Consider the following 14,218-nt stretch of genomic DNA (forward strand, 5'->3'; position numbering starts at 1 on the left):
CAGGCCCTAGCATGCCTCTGCCTTTGCTCAGGGTGTTACTCTGGGACCAGGCCCTTGCCACCCCCACCCCAGCTTCTCTGCTCCTTCCCGGCCTAATAGACCCAGTTTCTGCCTCGTCTCCTTAGAAGCTTTCCCCAAGGTCTCCACCACCCCTCCCGCCACCTCCCTCTAAGCTCCAGCAGTACTGTGTTCCTTCTTGGCGTCTGAATGCTGTGGTACCCTCTCCTGCTCACACACACGTCCTGTGACAGGGAACCCACTTCCAGCTCATCTGAATGGCACTGCTGTCAGCAAGTTCTTCTGACTGGCCAAGATCTGCAGCAATGTATCTGTAATAGTCGCCGCCACCACCAAGCTCGCCCTGTCTGTTCTGGGACTCAAGTTCCTGGGACGGGAGGGGACAGGGCACACAGAAGAGCAGCACCGGGAGCTGCGCAGGCCCTGGGGTGGGGTCAGGGAGGCTTCCTGGAGGAGGCTCACCCGTGCAGTCACGAACAAGCGGACCTGGACGGGGCTGGCTCTCAGGAAGGGCCGTCAGTGAGCAGCGGCACAGACTCCCTGGACATTCACGCTGTGTGTGTGGTTGGGGTGCTTGCCCATCACGAGGCTTAAGCCCCCAGGGCTTGGACTCCCTGAGCCAGAGGCTGGCCACCACCAACATGGGAAAGGCCTGAAGCGAGGGGGACAGGAAAGGATCCGAGTGAGATTGCAGCCTTCACAGTCCTGACTGGTACTTCATCCTCCCACATTCCTTGGGGCAGGAGAGACCTCAAATACAAGGGTGGAGGGAGGGATCCCTAAGACTTTCACCCCGTGGGTCTTAAAAGCCCCATTTGAAGAAAGCGTCCTTGGGGGAGGGCTATGGAACATAGGGGTCTTATAGTTAGTGGCGCTGAAATTGGAGGAAAGGTAGCCCGGGGCTCCTGCAAGTCACCTGGCCCTGAGCTGCAGCTTCTACATCTGCAAAATGGGGCGGGGAGGGAAGCGCCGGCAGGAGGGTGGGCTCCTCCTTCCCAATGGGGGCATCTCCTTGCACACCTCCAGCGCCTGCGTGGCCTCACAGAACCAGGCGTTCCCGCGACCCCTCCGGTGGCGCTCAGCCCGCAGCGCCACCTCGTGGTCGCGCATGGCCAGGCACCCCAGATCCGAGGGGTCGCCAAGCAAGGCGTAGAGCCGCTGGAGGCCAAAGTAGCCCAGTGCAGTTTGCGCAGTCATCCCTACTGCCGTCATCCCGCCACGCCCAGCCCTCTTGGAATCCTGGGGCAGAGAACGAGGTCATTGGAACCTTACAGAGTCATAGAGATTAGTGCAAACATTCTGTTTTGGAGTTCCCCAAAAAGGGTTAAAACTGTGTGATTTCGGCCAAGTCTCTTTTCTTCTCTGAGCCTGGAAAATGGGGATGAAAATATCTCCCTGCACAGGACTGTATGAAGAGGAAAGGAAGTAACATTTGTAAACAACCAGGTGCAGTGCCTGGCAGAAAATACAGACTCCAGAAATGCTTGTTTTCTCATTCAACCATAGATTGTAGAACCACGTGGTCGTAGACTCATATTTTGATATCTGATTTAGAACTGAAGGATTTCATAAAGCTTTAGGATGGTAGACCTGCAGAGCCATAGTGTGGCCCACGGGACCTTTGCTCTGTGCACCTAGGCAGAATAGACCCTCAACACACATGCCAGCTGAGTTGCAGAGGTGGGGAAACAGCTGAGCACAGTTTGTCATCATAGCACAGGCCACAAACATTTCACTGCACTTCATTAATAATTCAGTTGTGATTTACTGGGCACGCGTCCTGGGACATGGTGTACATGCGATCCTTTCCTCCTCATAACTGCCCTGGGCCTTACTGTCACCATACGCAGCTGAGGAAACTATCCTGTTCCTGGCTTCATCTGTCAGATGGTGAGTCTGGCATTCCTGGCTGTCCCCCCTCAGTGTCCAGGTCAACTGTGCAGGTCACACGTGTCAGAGAGGGCAGAGGTGTTCTGAGAAACCAATAAACACTAGGACTCCATTTTTTTTTCTGCTAGAAGAAAAAGAGGGGGTGGAGTTATGCAACTCTAAGTATCTCCAATCAAACCATGGACTCTAGAGCGTGAAAATGTTAGTCACTCCAACTCTTTGCAACCCCATGGACTGTAGCCCACCAGCCTCCTATGTCCATGGGATTCTCTAGGCAAGAATACTGGAGTGGGTAGCCATGCTCTTCTCCAGGGAATCTTCCCGACCTAGATATTGAACTTGGGTCTCCTGCACTGTAGAGCATGAAAAGCAAAAGATAAAATCCTTCCCCTCCTGGCCCCATTTTACAGAGAGAAAATGGAGGCTCAGAGAGGAGCAGCCCAAGTTTACATGACAGGTGACAGGGCCACCTGGCCAGAATTCTGTGCTTCAGGACTGGCTATATACTTGGTGGCTGCTGCTGCTGCTAAGTTGCTTTCAGTCGTGTCCGACTCTGTGCGACCCCATAAATGGCAGCCCACCAGGCTCCCCCATCTCTGGGATTCTCCAGGCAAGAACACTGGAGTGGGTTGCCATTTCCTCCTCCAATACATGAAAGTGAAAAGTGAAAGTGAAGTCGCTCAGTCATGTCCAACTCGTTGTGACCCCATGGATTGCAGCCTATCAGGCTCCTCCATCCATGGGATTTTCCAGGCAAGAGTACTGGAGTGGGTTGCCATTGCCTTCTCCATACTTGGTGAAACCTAGGGTAAAATGAAAATGTAGGGTCTTGTGTTCAAAATTATTAAGAATTCAAGATGGCAAGAGCAGAGTCTTAAACCAAGCATGGGGCCCTTCTGAGTTCCTGTTGCCCATTGAAGCCAGTCCTGCTGTGCTTAGATCTTGAAAATCCAGTAATTTCCCTCCATGAGTGTTATCATACCACCACCTGATTTCCCCAAATTGTCATGGCCAAGCGGTTGACCCCTCAGAGAGGGTATGGAGATACCATCACCCATCAACTGCCTCCAAACCAGCTCATAGGATGTGTCTCTGGACGAGAGTGCCAGGCATGTGGGGAGCAGAGACCTACCTCTGCTTGTTCCTAATGTCCACCAAGACATTAGACATCATCATAGGCCAACAAGGTCTTGCCCACTGATGCTCAATGTTCTATGACAGCTAATTTCACCAGGGGGCAAATGTCCGGTTGATAACTGACATTTATCAGCACCTAATGTTCATCCATGACAGCCCTCACCAGTGGCTGATATTCACAAAGGGCAAATGTCCACTACTGCCCAATATACACAGTGTCAGTGCTCACAGGTAGCTCACTGCATTGATCATTGCTCTGCATGTCAGTACCTCATGTCGGTCCATAGCTCAACATCTGGCAACAGCAAATAGCCATCTGGTTAAGTCACATGCCCTGTGTTTATTCTTCTATTTATTTAAGTCCCAGTGGTTGTATTTATGGAGATTATTGTGTTTATTGAGCTGGGTGGGAAATTCTTCCTGTGTTTACAATGTAATTCCAGAAGCTATTTATTACTTTATTTGGCATACCCATCAGTCAACATATTTTGAATTAGGAATGCAAGCATACATTTATGTTTCTTGATGTATACACATTCGTATATGTAACATATATATATAGTTATTAAATATAGGAAGGGTACAGAAGGACAGAAAAAGAGAAACTGCTTTAAGGACAGAAGTGTCAAGACAAGAAAAATTTTCTAATTAGTTGATTCTTAGAGGCAGCAACTTTTCCAAAACGGAGTTAATAATTCAAGACATCAGCCCCCTTGCTCTGGCAAAGAAGGACACAGAGCCCTACTTTGGGCTGAAAAAAGCTAAGTTCTCAAATGAAGTTAAGTCAGTGGCGCAAGTGTTCCTTTGGGCAGCATAACAAGTGGTTACGGCACAGGCTCTAAAAAGAGGCTGCCTGCGATCAAGGACGGCTCTGTTACGTACAGCTAAGTGAGCTGGGCCAAGCCACTCAGCTTCTCTCTGAGCCTCAGTTTCCACATTTCCCATATTTCCATAAAATGGAGATAGTAGTCACCTCAAAGGGTTGATATGGGAAATAAGTCAGTCAATGTACATAGAATACTTAGAATAGTGTCTGGCATATAATAAGTTCCATATAATAAGTGATATGAAATGCAATTGATTGCTGTGCTGAGCCATTATACGTTGGAGTGATTTCTTACATGGCAGGGAAAGTGAAAGTCGCTCAGTCACGTTTGACTCTCTGCGACCCCATGGACTATACAGTGCATGGAATTCTCCAGGCCAGAACACTGGAGTGGGTTGCCATTCCCTTCTCCAGGGGATCTTCCCTACCCAGGGACTGAACCCAGATCTCCTGCATTGCAGGCAGATTCTTTACCAGCTGAGCCACCAGGGAAAACCAAGAATATTGGAGTGGGTAGCCTATCCCTTCTCCAGGCAATCTTCCCAACCCAGGAATCAAACCAGGGTCTCCTGCATTGCAGGCAGAGTCTTTACCAGCTGAGCTTCCAGGGAAGACCTACATGGCAGTAGATAACCAAAACAAGCAAGTCTCAGGCTGGGTTCCCCCGCACCACCCCCCACCCCCCGCCACACATATACACACACACACACACCAGCCCTGCGGTCCCTCCTCCACCCCTCTGGCTTTCCTAGTGGAAGAATGGCTAACCTAGCCATGGTACCCGAGCAACCGAAGAGGCAAAGACACCGAATGACAAAGCCAGACATCCAGAGCCTCCTTTAGGAACCAGGCAGAGAGGCACAGCTGAAAGGAAACACATGTGCCCCCTACTTTAAAGTTCATGAGGCCTGCACATGAGCTCATTATCTCATTATATTTTTGCCTCACAGCCACCCAGCAGGCTTGGCCTGTCTCCCCTTGGCCTTGCACTCCCCTCAGAGCCCAGACAAGTGACCTGCAGGTCCCCAGACAGACCTACCTCTCACCCTCATCTCTCCACAGCTGCAGCTGGGAACTGGGACGTAAAGACCTAGACCCACCCTCCTGCAAAGGGACCATCTCCTTCCCTCAGGGCCTTTCCTCCAGACCCAGGGGCTTACAAGCAGGGGACTGAGGAGGCTGGGGGGCGGACAGGCACTGGGTGGGGACAGGTGAGAGCAGTCTGATGAGAACAAGCAAGGGAGAACCCAGTCTGGAACACAGGGGGCCTAGGAAAGGCGAAGCTTTTTAGCGCTTCCTGCAGACTGTGGACAAAGTCATACTTAGCTCAAGCTTTAAAAATAGTCTCCCCACACACAAACACTGTAATTCTCCTGACTGGCCCCACCTGCCGGTAAAATCTGCGTCTGTGCAGACACGTAGGGCGTGGAGACCAAGAGCAGTGCTTGGAGGGAGTGTGGTTTAGGTTTGGAACAGACTCCTCAGGAGTGACTACGGAGAACTTCTCTTTGCCTACATGTTCTACAGGAAGACGATGCCTGAAGGAACAGGGGAAGGGGCTTGAATGCTCCCCTGCTTTCACACCTGTCAGCCCGATTTCCTCCCCCTATCCTTCCCCTCTCAGTGTCCCTGCCGCCTCCTCTGGGATGCCTCCCTTGGCCACCTCTGCCATCCCACTCTAGGTAAGGTTAGGTGCACCTTCTCCATGCTCACCCCATCTTCCCTCCAGAGTGACACTCAGCGCGTTGATTTTCTGTTTATTTTTGCAGCTTCCACTTTACACTGAGGGCAAGAACTGTGCCTATATTTGCCCTCCAAAGGGTCCCTAGCACCTAAGCTGGGTGCCTGGCACATAACTTGTTACCAACACATATTCAAAAAATAAAAAATATGTCCATTTTATTGATGGTTAAGTGGAGGCTCAGAGAGGTTAAGGGATTTTTTCCCTAAGGCTGCACAACAAATTCAGCAAGAAACCAACTCTTGAGTCTTTCAGTTGTGAAACAGGACCCTCCCTCCCCCTGCTTCCCTCCCCATCCCTCAAGTGGCAGGTGTGTGCACTGGTAGGCCTGAACGGGCAGGAGTCCACAGTGAGGATCCACCTCTTCCTATCCGGCACCCTGACAGGGACACACCTGACTTCCACCGGGTGGCTAAGTCTGTGCCCCGCCTCACCCACCCCAACAGCAGCCCCACTGGCTATGGGAGGGCAAGTCCCACCTCTCTGAGCCTGCTTTCCCAGCAGAAATGTGAGTCGGAGATCTGGAGGCTCCTTCTAACTGAGGGTCTGGGAACCTGTAGGAAAGAGGCTAAAGAAGGCTAGCTGGCCAGCTTTCTGTGTGGCATCAGGCACAAACCTTCACCAAGCACCAAAAAGCCCCAGAAATCTTGTTTTTTTCAAACATACCAGAGTTTTGAAGTGAAGAGAAAGTCTTTCAGTCGTGTCCTACTCTTTGAGACCCCATGGACTATAGCCCTCCAGGCTCCTCTGTCTTCGGAATTTCTCCAGGCAAGAATACTGGAGTAGTTTGCCATTTCCTTCTCCAGGGGATCTTCATGACCTGGAAGGGGATTGAACCTGGGTCTCTTTACTAGCTGAGCCAGCAGGGAAGGTTCCACAGTTTTACTTTAGTATTTTACATAAGTTTCTAACGTTCACTATATATGTATATATTGTGTGTGTGTGATGGTAGTTTTCAAGGTTTAAAAACAAACAAACAAAAAATCCAGAGGATTCTACTGCATAATCAGGTCTAGGCAACACTTTAAAGTTTACACAAAACTTTCCTCTCACACCCATACCTCGTGTCCTCTTCACAACCTTCTCGTGAGGAAAGTCTATCAGGAACCCATTTCACAGGTGGGGAAAATGATGCCCAGAGAGTGGGTGGCAGAATCTGGAACTTGAAGTCAAAAGACCTATTCCAAACTCTCCTCCCACTTCTCCGGAGTGATTGAACCAGAGTGATTCTGGTTCAAACAAAAAAGAAAGAAAGAAAAAGGAAAAAAAAAAAAAAGAATAATTACTTGATAGACCTGCCCAAATAGCTTGCTGAGCCCTGGCAGAGAGCTAAATCATTTGGTAGGAAGCCCATTCTCTAGGAGGTGGGAGTGAGAGATGACAGGAATAATAAAACTCGGGGACAAAGGCAACAGGATGCTGAGAGACTGACTCAAACGATCAGGGCAGCCCAGGGGTTGAGCCCCAGGCCTCAGAGCTCAGAATCCGCCCACGCGCACTTTCAAGCCAGCGTTTGTTAGAAAGAAACCACAGTCCTGGCCACAGGGCACCCAGAGGCGGACCAAACCCAGCCCTGGTCCCCGGGGATCCTGGTCGACTGCAATACAAGGTGGCAAGTGACTAAATAGGCGGGGCTGGAATGTGCATTCCCATCTAACAGAGGGACTAACGGAAGATCTGCCCACCCCTCTGGTCCCGGCCAGAACTGAGCGGCCGGCCTAGCTCCGGGCTGAGTCCAGGTCTCTGATCAGCCACCAGAGGGCGCTGCCTGGGACTCTCCCCCGCCCTTTCTCCGCGCCTTTTTCCCTGGAGTTGCTGTTGCCCAGGCCTAGGCTGGAAGGGGAGTAGGGGCATTCCTAGAGGGAAGCTGAGTACAGACAGCAGAAATTGGAAGGAACAGTGGTTTTTGGCAGTCTGCAAGGACTCCATTACCTTCACGTCTTCCCCTGGATGAAATAACTTCCAGCCTTGTGTTTTCCAGAATTTTAAAACGAACATGTATTCGGGGGGGGGGGGGGGGTGTTATTTATTTATTTTTCCAATTTAACAAATAGTTGATGTTTATATCAACTATTTATATAAGACTCTGCCTGCAGTGCAGGAGACTGCTTGCAATACAGGAGACGTGAGTTCTGTCTCTGGGTGGGGAAGATCCCCTGGAGAAGGAAATGGCAACCCACTCCAGTATTCTTGCCTGGAGAGTTCCATGGACAGAGGAGCCTGTTGGGCTACAGTGCATGGGGTCGCAAGAGTTGGACACAACTTAGCAACTAAACCAATGCTTATACATTGACTTATTTTATTCTTACTATACAAAATGGGCTTCCCGGGTGACTCAGTGGTAAAGAACCTACCTGCCAATGCAGGAGGCATAAGAGATGCGGGTTCGATCCCTGGGTCAGGAAGATCCCCTGGAGAAGGAAATGGCAACCCACTCCAGTATTCTTGCCTGGAAAATCCCAGGGACAGAGGAGCCTGGTGGGCTACTGTCCATGGGGTCACAAAGAGCTGGCGACCACTGACCACACACATAAACACATCATGCAAAAAGGTGTTTGACAGTTGAAAACACGGAAGCTCAAAGAGGTTAAATAATTCACCCAAGGTCACACAGCAAGAAAGTGACAGATTACAGATTTTAAAAGTAAATATCTCTGATTCTGGAGCCCAGAAATAAAATAAGTGCATAAAATGTAAAAGTAGAATACTAACCTTACATAATCAGGAACAGAGGATCCCAGAGAGTCAGTCTCCTTGGCTCTTTCCTTAACAAAAGCCAAGATGGGCTTGGTGGGGACTTCAGAAGGGACTCTGGGTCCTGCAGGCCAGTGACCCACCTGCTTTGATCCAGGCTCCAGCCCAATGCTACAGCCTCTAAGCAGGGTCGATCGGAAGCAGCATCTGCTCACTGCTGGGTGGTGTTTTCCTGGCCAAGGGCAGTTACTCTGGGAGGCTCCTCAGTTTGCATTCTTGCCCTCCTTAGGTAACCTTCTCAAAGCTGGTCAGCCATGTGGTCATGGATTTGAACCTGGGTCCTCTGACCTTCCTATCCAGGCGGGTCCTCCCTTTCGCTCACAGGGCCCTGCTCAGCACAGCGTAAGCCCAAAAACGTCTTGTGGGCCACTGCTCATGGCAGATGAGGACACGGCCTAGTCTCTGTCCTAGTCCATGGCTTTCTAATAGGGACTTTAGGGATTTGCTACAAATATTTGGTTATGTGAGGATTCTCAGACACTAAGGTAGGTCAACGGGGGAAGGAAATGTTTTGGGTCTCGAATCAGGCTGGCAGGGGGAACTTCCCTGGTGGTCAGGTAGCTAAGACTCCACGTTCCCAATGCAGAGGGCCCAGGTTCAATCCCTGGTCAGGGAACCAGATCCCAAATGCCACAACTAAGAGCTGGCATGTCGCAGCTAAAGATTCCACATGCTGCAACTCAGAGGTCCCACATGCACAACTGACGATTGAAAATCCCATGTGCTACAGCTACGACCCAGAGCAGCCAGATAAAATAATTAATATTTTTAAAAACTCAGAGTGGCAGAGAAAGCTTTGGGCACCTTGCATCCCAGTCTCTCCTGCCACTTTTCTAGTTGCATCACCCCAGCCAAGGCATTTTATCCTCTGAGCTCCAGTTACCTGGCAGGAAAGTGGTGACCTTAACAGTGTTTACAGTACATTCTCGCCACGCTCAGAGCCCCATCACATGCCTGACCCACTGAGGGACTTAGGTAGCATCATCTCCTTCCTCTCCTTCCCAAGGCTGAGGTTCAGGGTGAATATCCCAGGACAGGGCCCCACGTCGGTTTTGACTAGTGCCATGTTGAGTAGTTACATCCTGTGACTCTCTTCTGCTGCTGTCCTTACATCGTTAGGTCTAATCTGGAAAGTGAGGTTTGGGTCATTATCTCATTGACTACTCGATTGGCGGCACGGATAAAACAAATGACACTAACGCAAAGTTTAGCCAGAAAATACTCAGAAAGGAGAGCTAAAAGGAACAGTAAAATGAGTAATGCCCTACAGCCTGAGCAGCACGTAACATTTCAAAGCCATTGCATGTCCATGACGTATGTTGATTTTAACAAAAATCCGTGAGGAGCTAGGATGGCATTGTGAGCTCCCTTTACAAAAGACGAGACCAAGGGTCAGAGAAGAGGAATGGGGTTTGTCCAGGGCCGTATATCCAGTGATGGGAGAGAAAACTCCAGTCCTGGTCCCCCGACCTGCTGAGAACACGTACGTAGAAAGACAAGGAAGAAGGAAGCAACACAGGAGCGCAGAATCCCCTATGTCTGCCTCCCAGGTTGCCTTTAGTCATGAAAGAATTGCAAATTAAAACACAGTGGAGAGCTCATGTGAAGTTTTGGTTTGTTTCCAGGAGGTGGCAGGAAGAGTAGGCTGTCTCATGCCATGCTCGAAAGAGACAGCATATTGGCACCAACTTTGCTGAAGAGCAATTTGGTAGTATGCACCCAATACCCTAAAAATTGCCTGGGTGATGCCACTTTAAAAATGTTCTTAGAAAACAATCATGGAGAAGTATACAATTTAGCTACAAGGATATTCATCACCTACTGATAATGGCAAAAATATTGAAAACAATCTGAAGATTCATCCACAGGGTGGCTGTGTAAGTAACTTATGTCTAAGGATAGAACATTGTCCACTCATTGAAAATTAAGCTGTGCATAGACAAAACCGAAAAGTCAACCCTAATCCAAATTTCATACTTTATACAATATTAACTCAAAATGGACCACAGACCTAAATGTAAAACATAAACATATGCAAACTTCAGGGGGGTGGGGAAGAGAAAAGCTTCAAGCCTAAAATCTAGGCAAAAAGATTTTTAGACTTGATAACAAAAGCATAATCCATAAAATAAAAATGGATAACTTAGACCTCATTAGAATTTTAATTTTTTGCTCCATGAAAGACCCCATGAAGAGGACGAGAAGATAAATTATAGATTGGGAGAAGATAGCTGGACACCACATATCTGACAAAGGACTTGTATTAAGAATACCAAAAAAAATCTCAAATCTCAACAGAAAAAGAACACCCCAAGTAGAAAACGGGCAAAAAAACAAGAACAGAGATTGCACTGAAGATGATGTACAGATGGTAAATAAATGTGAAAAGATGTTCAGCTTCATTGGTCATCAGTAAAATGTAGATTAAAACTGCAGTCAGATACCTCAACACACCTCTCAGAATAGCTAAAATTAAAAAATAGTGATGATACCAAATGCTGACAAGGATGTAGAGAAATCGGATCACTTGTGCATTGCTGATGGGAATGCAAAGGGAACAGTCATTCTGGAAAACTGTTATAAAACTAAACAACACACTCACCATGTGCCCCAGCAATCACTCTCTTCTGCATTTATCCCAGACAGATGAACGCTCACGTTCACACACAAATATTCATAAAGGTGATTCACAATAGTCAAGAAATGGAAACAAGTTTTCCAGGCTGTCCATTGGTCTTAACGACTGTAAGGGACACAGGTTCAATCCCTGGTTGGGGAACTAAGATCCTGCATGCCTTGAGATGCAGCTAAATAAATAAATAAACAGGTAGAAATCTCACACTTTGGGTTGGAACATTCAGTATTTAAAAAAAAAAAAAGAAGAAGGAAAGAAATGGGAACAAATGTTCTTCAACAGATAAATGGTTAAACAAATGTGATATATCCACACTATGGAGTACTGCATAGCAATATAAAGGAATGAACTATTGGTATATGCAACAACTTGGATGGATTTCAAGGGAATTATGCTATGTTATGGGCTTCCCTGGTTGGTTCAGCAGTGAAAGAATTCACCTGCTATACCGGAGCTGCAGGAGACTTGGGTTCAGTCCCTGGGTCAGGAAGATCCCCCGGAGGAGGGCATGGCAACCCACTCCAGTATTCTTGGCTGGAGAATCCCATGGACAGAGGAGCCTGGTGGGCTTTGGTCCATAGGGTTGCAAAGAGTCAGACAGGACTCAAGCAATTTAGCACTCATGCACAATGCTGTGTTATAAAAGGTAATCCCAAAGGTTATGTGCTGTATGATTCTATTTATTTAATATTCTTGAAGTAACAAAATTAATGGAGGACAGATGAGCAGTTGCCAGGGTTTAGGAATAGGGGAGTGGATATGGTTATAATGGGGAGAGCAGGAGGGAGCCTTGTGGAAATGAGACAATTATGTATTTTTATTGTAATGATGGTTACATGAATCTGTACCAGTGACAACATTGCATAGAAGTAAACACAAAGAATGAGGGCATATAAAACTGGTGAAATGTGAGTACTCAGTAGATGATACCAATGTCTATTTCTTGGTTTTGATATTGTGCTATGCTGCTGCTGCTAAATCACTTCAGTCGTGTCTGACTCTGTGCGACCCCATAGACGGCTGCCCACCAGACTTCCCTGTCCCTGGGATTCTCCAGGCAAGAATACTGGAGTGGGTTGCCATTTCCTTCTCCAATGTATGAAAGTGAAAAGTGAAAGTGAAGTTGCTCAGTCGTGTCCGACTCCTAGCAACCCCATGGACTGCAGCCTACCAGGCTCCTGCACGTGGGATTTTCCAGGCAAGTGTACTGGAGTGGGTTGCCATTGCCTTCTCTGGATATTGTGCTATGCTGCTGCTAAGTTGCTTCAATCGTGTCCGACTCTGCGACCCCATAGACGGCAGCCCACCAGGCTCCCCCGTCCATGAGATTCTCCAGGCACTGGAGTGGGTTGCCATTTCCTTCTCCAATTGTGCTATAGTTGTGCAAAAATATTGCCGTTGGAGGAAATTGGGTGAAAGATTCACTGGACCTCCCTGTACATCTCTTCTGCCAACTTCCTCTGAATCTATAATTATTTCAAAATAAAAATGTTGTATGAAGTTACAACCCCAGGAGTGAGAGGTGGTGGCTGGCAGGAGCCTGAGGGAACCCCCTGGGGAGCTGGTAATATTCTGTTCTCTTGATCTGGGTGCTGGATACACAGATGAGTTTGGCTTGTGAAAATTCAAAGAGCTGTACATTTATAATCCATGAACTTATCTGTATCTATATTATACTTCAATAAAGTGTTTCCTTAAAAGTTAAACCTACAGAAGAATATTTAAGGATGTGAGAAAATATTCATGTATAGATAGCTATCTTAAGTAGAAATACAAGCAGAGGACAAAATAGTATCTATTATTTGATATAATATTTAGTTTAAAAATTATATGAATATATACACACAGAGAAAAGTGAATAAAGGAAGACATGTCCAAATGTTCACATAGGTAGTCTCTGGATGGTGGAATAATGACTAATTCTAAATTTTCTTCGTTGGTGTTATCCATATTTGCCGTGATAAACATGTTTTACTTTTGAAAAAACACACACAAAAAGTTGTTTTATATGCTAATCTTTGATATTTGTATGGAATTTCTTAGCTTACAAGTATTATTGTCAGTAACCATGTTCTTGCGTTATTCTGGTTTAAGATCAGGCAGGGACTTTCCTGGTGGTACAATGGGTACGAATCCACCTGCCAGTGTGAAGGACACAGGTTGGATCACTGGTCCAGGAAGAGTCCACATGCCTCTAAGCCCTGGAGCCACAACTCCTGAGCCTGCATGATGCAACAACTGAAGCCTGTGGGCCTAGAACCTGTGCTCCACAACAAGAGAAGCCACCCCAGTGAGAAGCCTGTGCACTGAAACAAAGACCCCGCATACCTAAAAATTAATTAATTAATTAATTAATTTGAGAAAATTAAAATTTTAAAGAGATTAGGCAGTTGTAGTGCAGGGCGGAGGAGTCACTTATCCAAAGTCTGCAGACATTTACAAATCTGAATGAAGACTAGCTCTAGTCTGCCAGCATTGATCCTGAGCTTTCGCTTTCACTACCCTGCTGACATGGGCGAAAGACTATGCTGGGCACAAAGGGGACTTCCAAGGGAGACTGAAATCAGAGCTCTCTGAGTCAGACCTCATGTGTCATTCAGTCCGGTACTACCATCCTCTACATCGTGTCCTCAGATTCCCACCTGGTCCCTACTTGCCTACCTCCAGTCAGGGGGACTGCTTCCATTCTAGAGCTGCTCTAGTGCCCAGTGAATCACCTACTGTTTCCACTGACCCCAAATCTACACCCACTCCTCCGCTTTCCTTCATCCACCTTCATCCTGCCCCTTGGGCTGTACGAAGAAGCACGATCCCCTTTCCTTGTGCAGTCCTATAGAATTTGGGAGATGACGATCTGTCCCTGTCCCTATTTCCTAAGGACAAGGCTCCAAGCTTCTAAATATTCTAGATCCAGACTCTGAGGCCCAGAGACACTGGGTGACTTGCTGAAGGTCACACAGCAATTTTGATAGGTGATTAATCAGTGGCTGTCATGGCACAGCATTCTGTTGACTCAACTGACATGGCTAGAGCTCTCTGGACACTGGGGGGCCATCTGGGATTCCCCTTTGAGGAGCAGGGGGTAGAAAGGGGACCTGGGAGATATCTTGGTGCCAGACCTCATCTGGGGTCTTGTGGGAGCCAGCATCACCCTTCCCCCACAAACACCCCGGGGAGCCTGCATGCACGCCATCCACACACTTCCCTGCCCGGAACT

Source organism: Ovis aries, chromosome 15 (assembly GCF_016772045.2).
Source record: "Ovis aries strain OAR_USU_Benz2616 breed Rambouillet chromosome 15, ARS-UI_Ramb_v3.0, whole genome shotgun sequence".
NCBI lineage: Eukaryota > Metazoa > Chordata > Mammalia > Artiodactyla > Bovidae > Ovis > Ovis aries.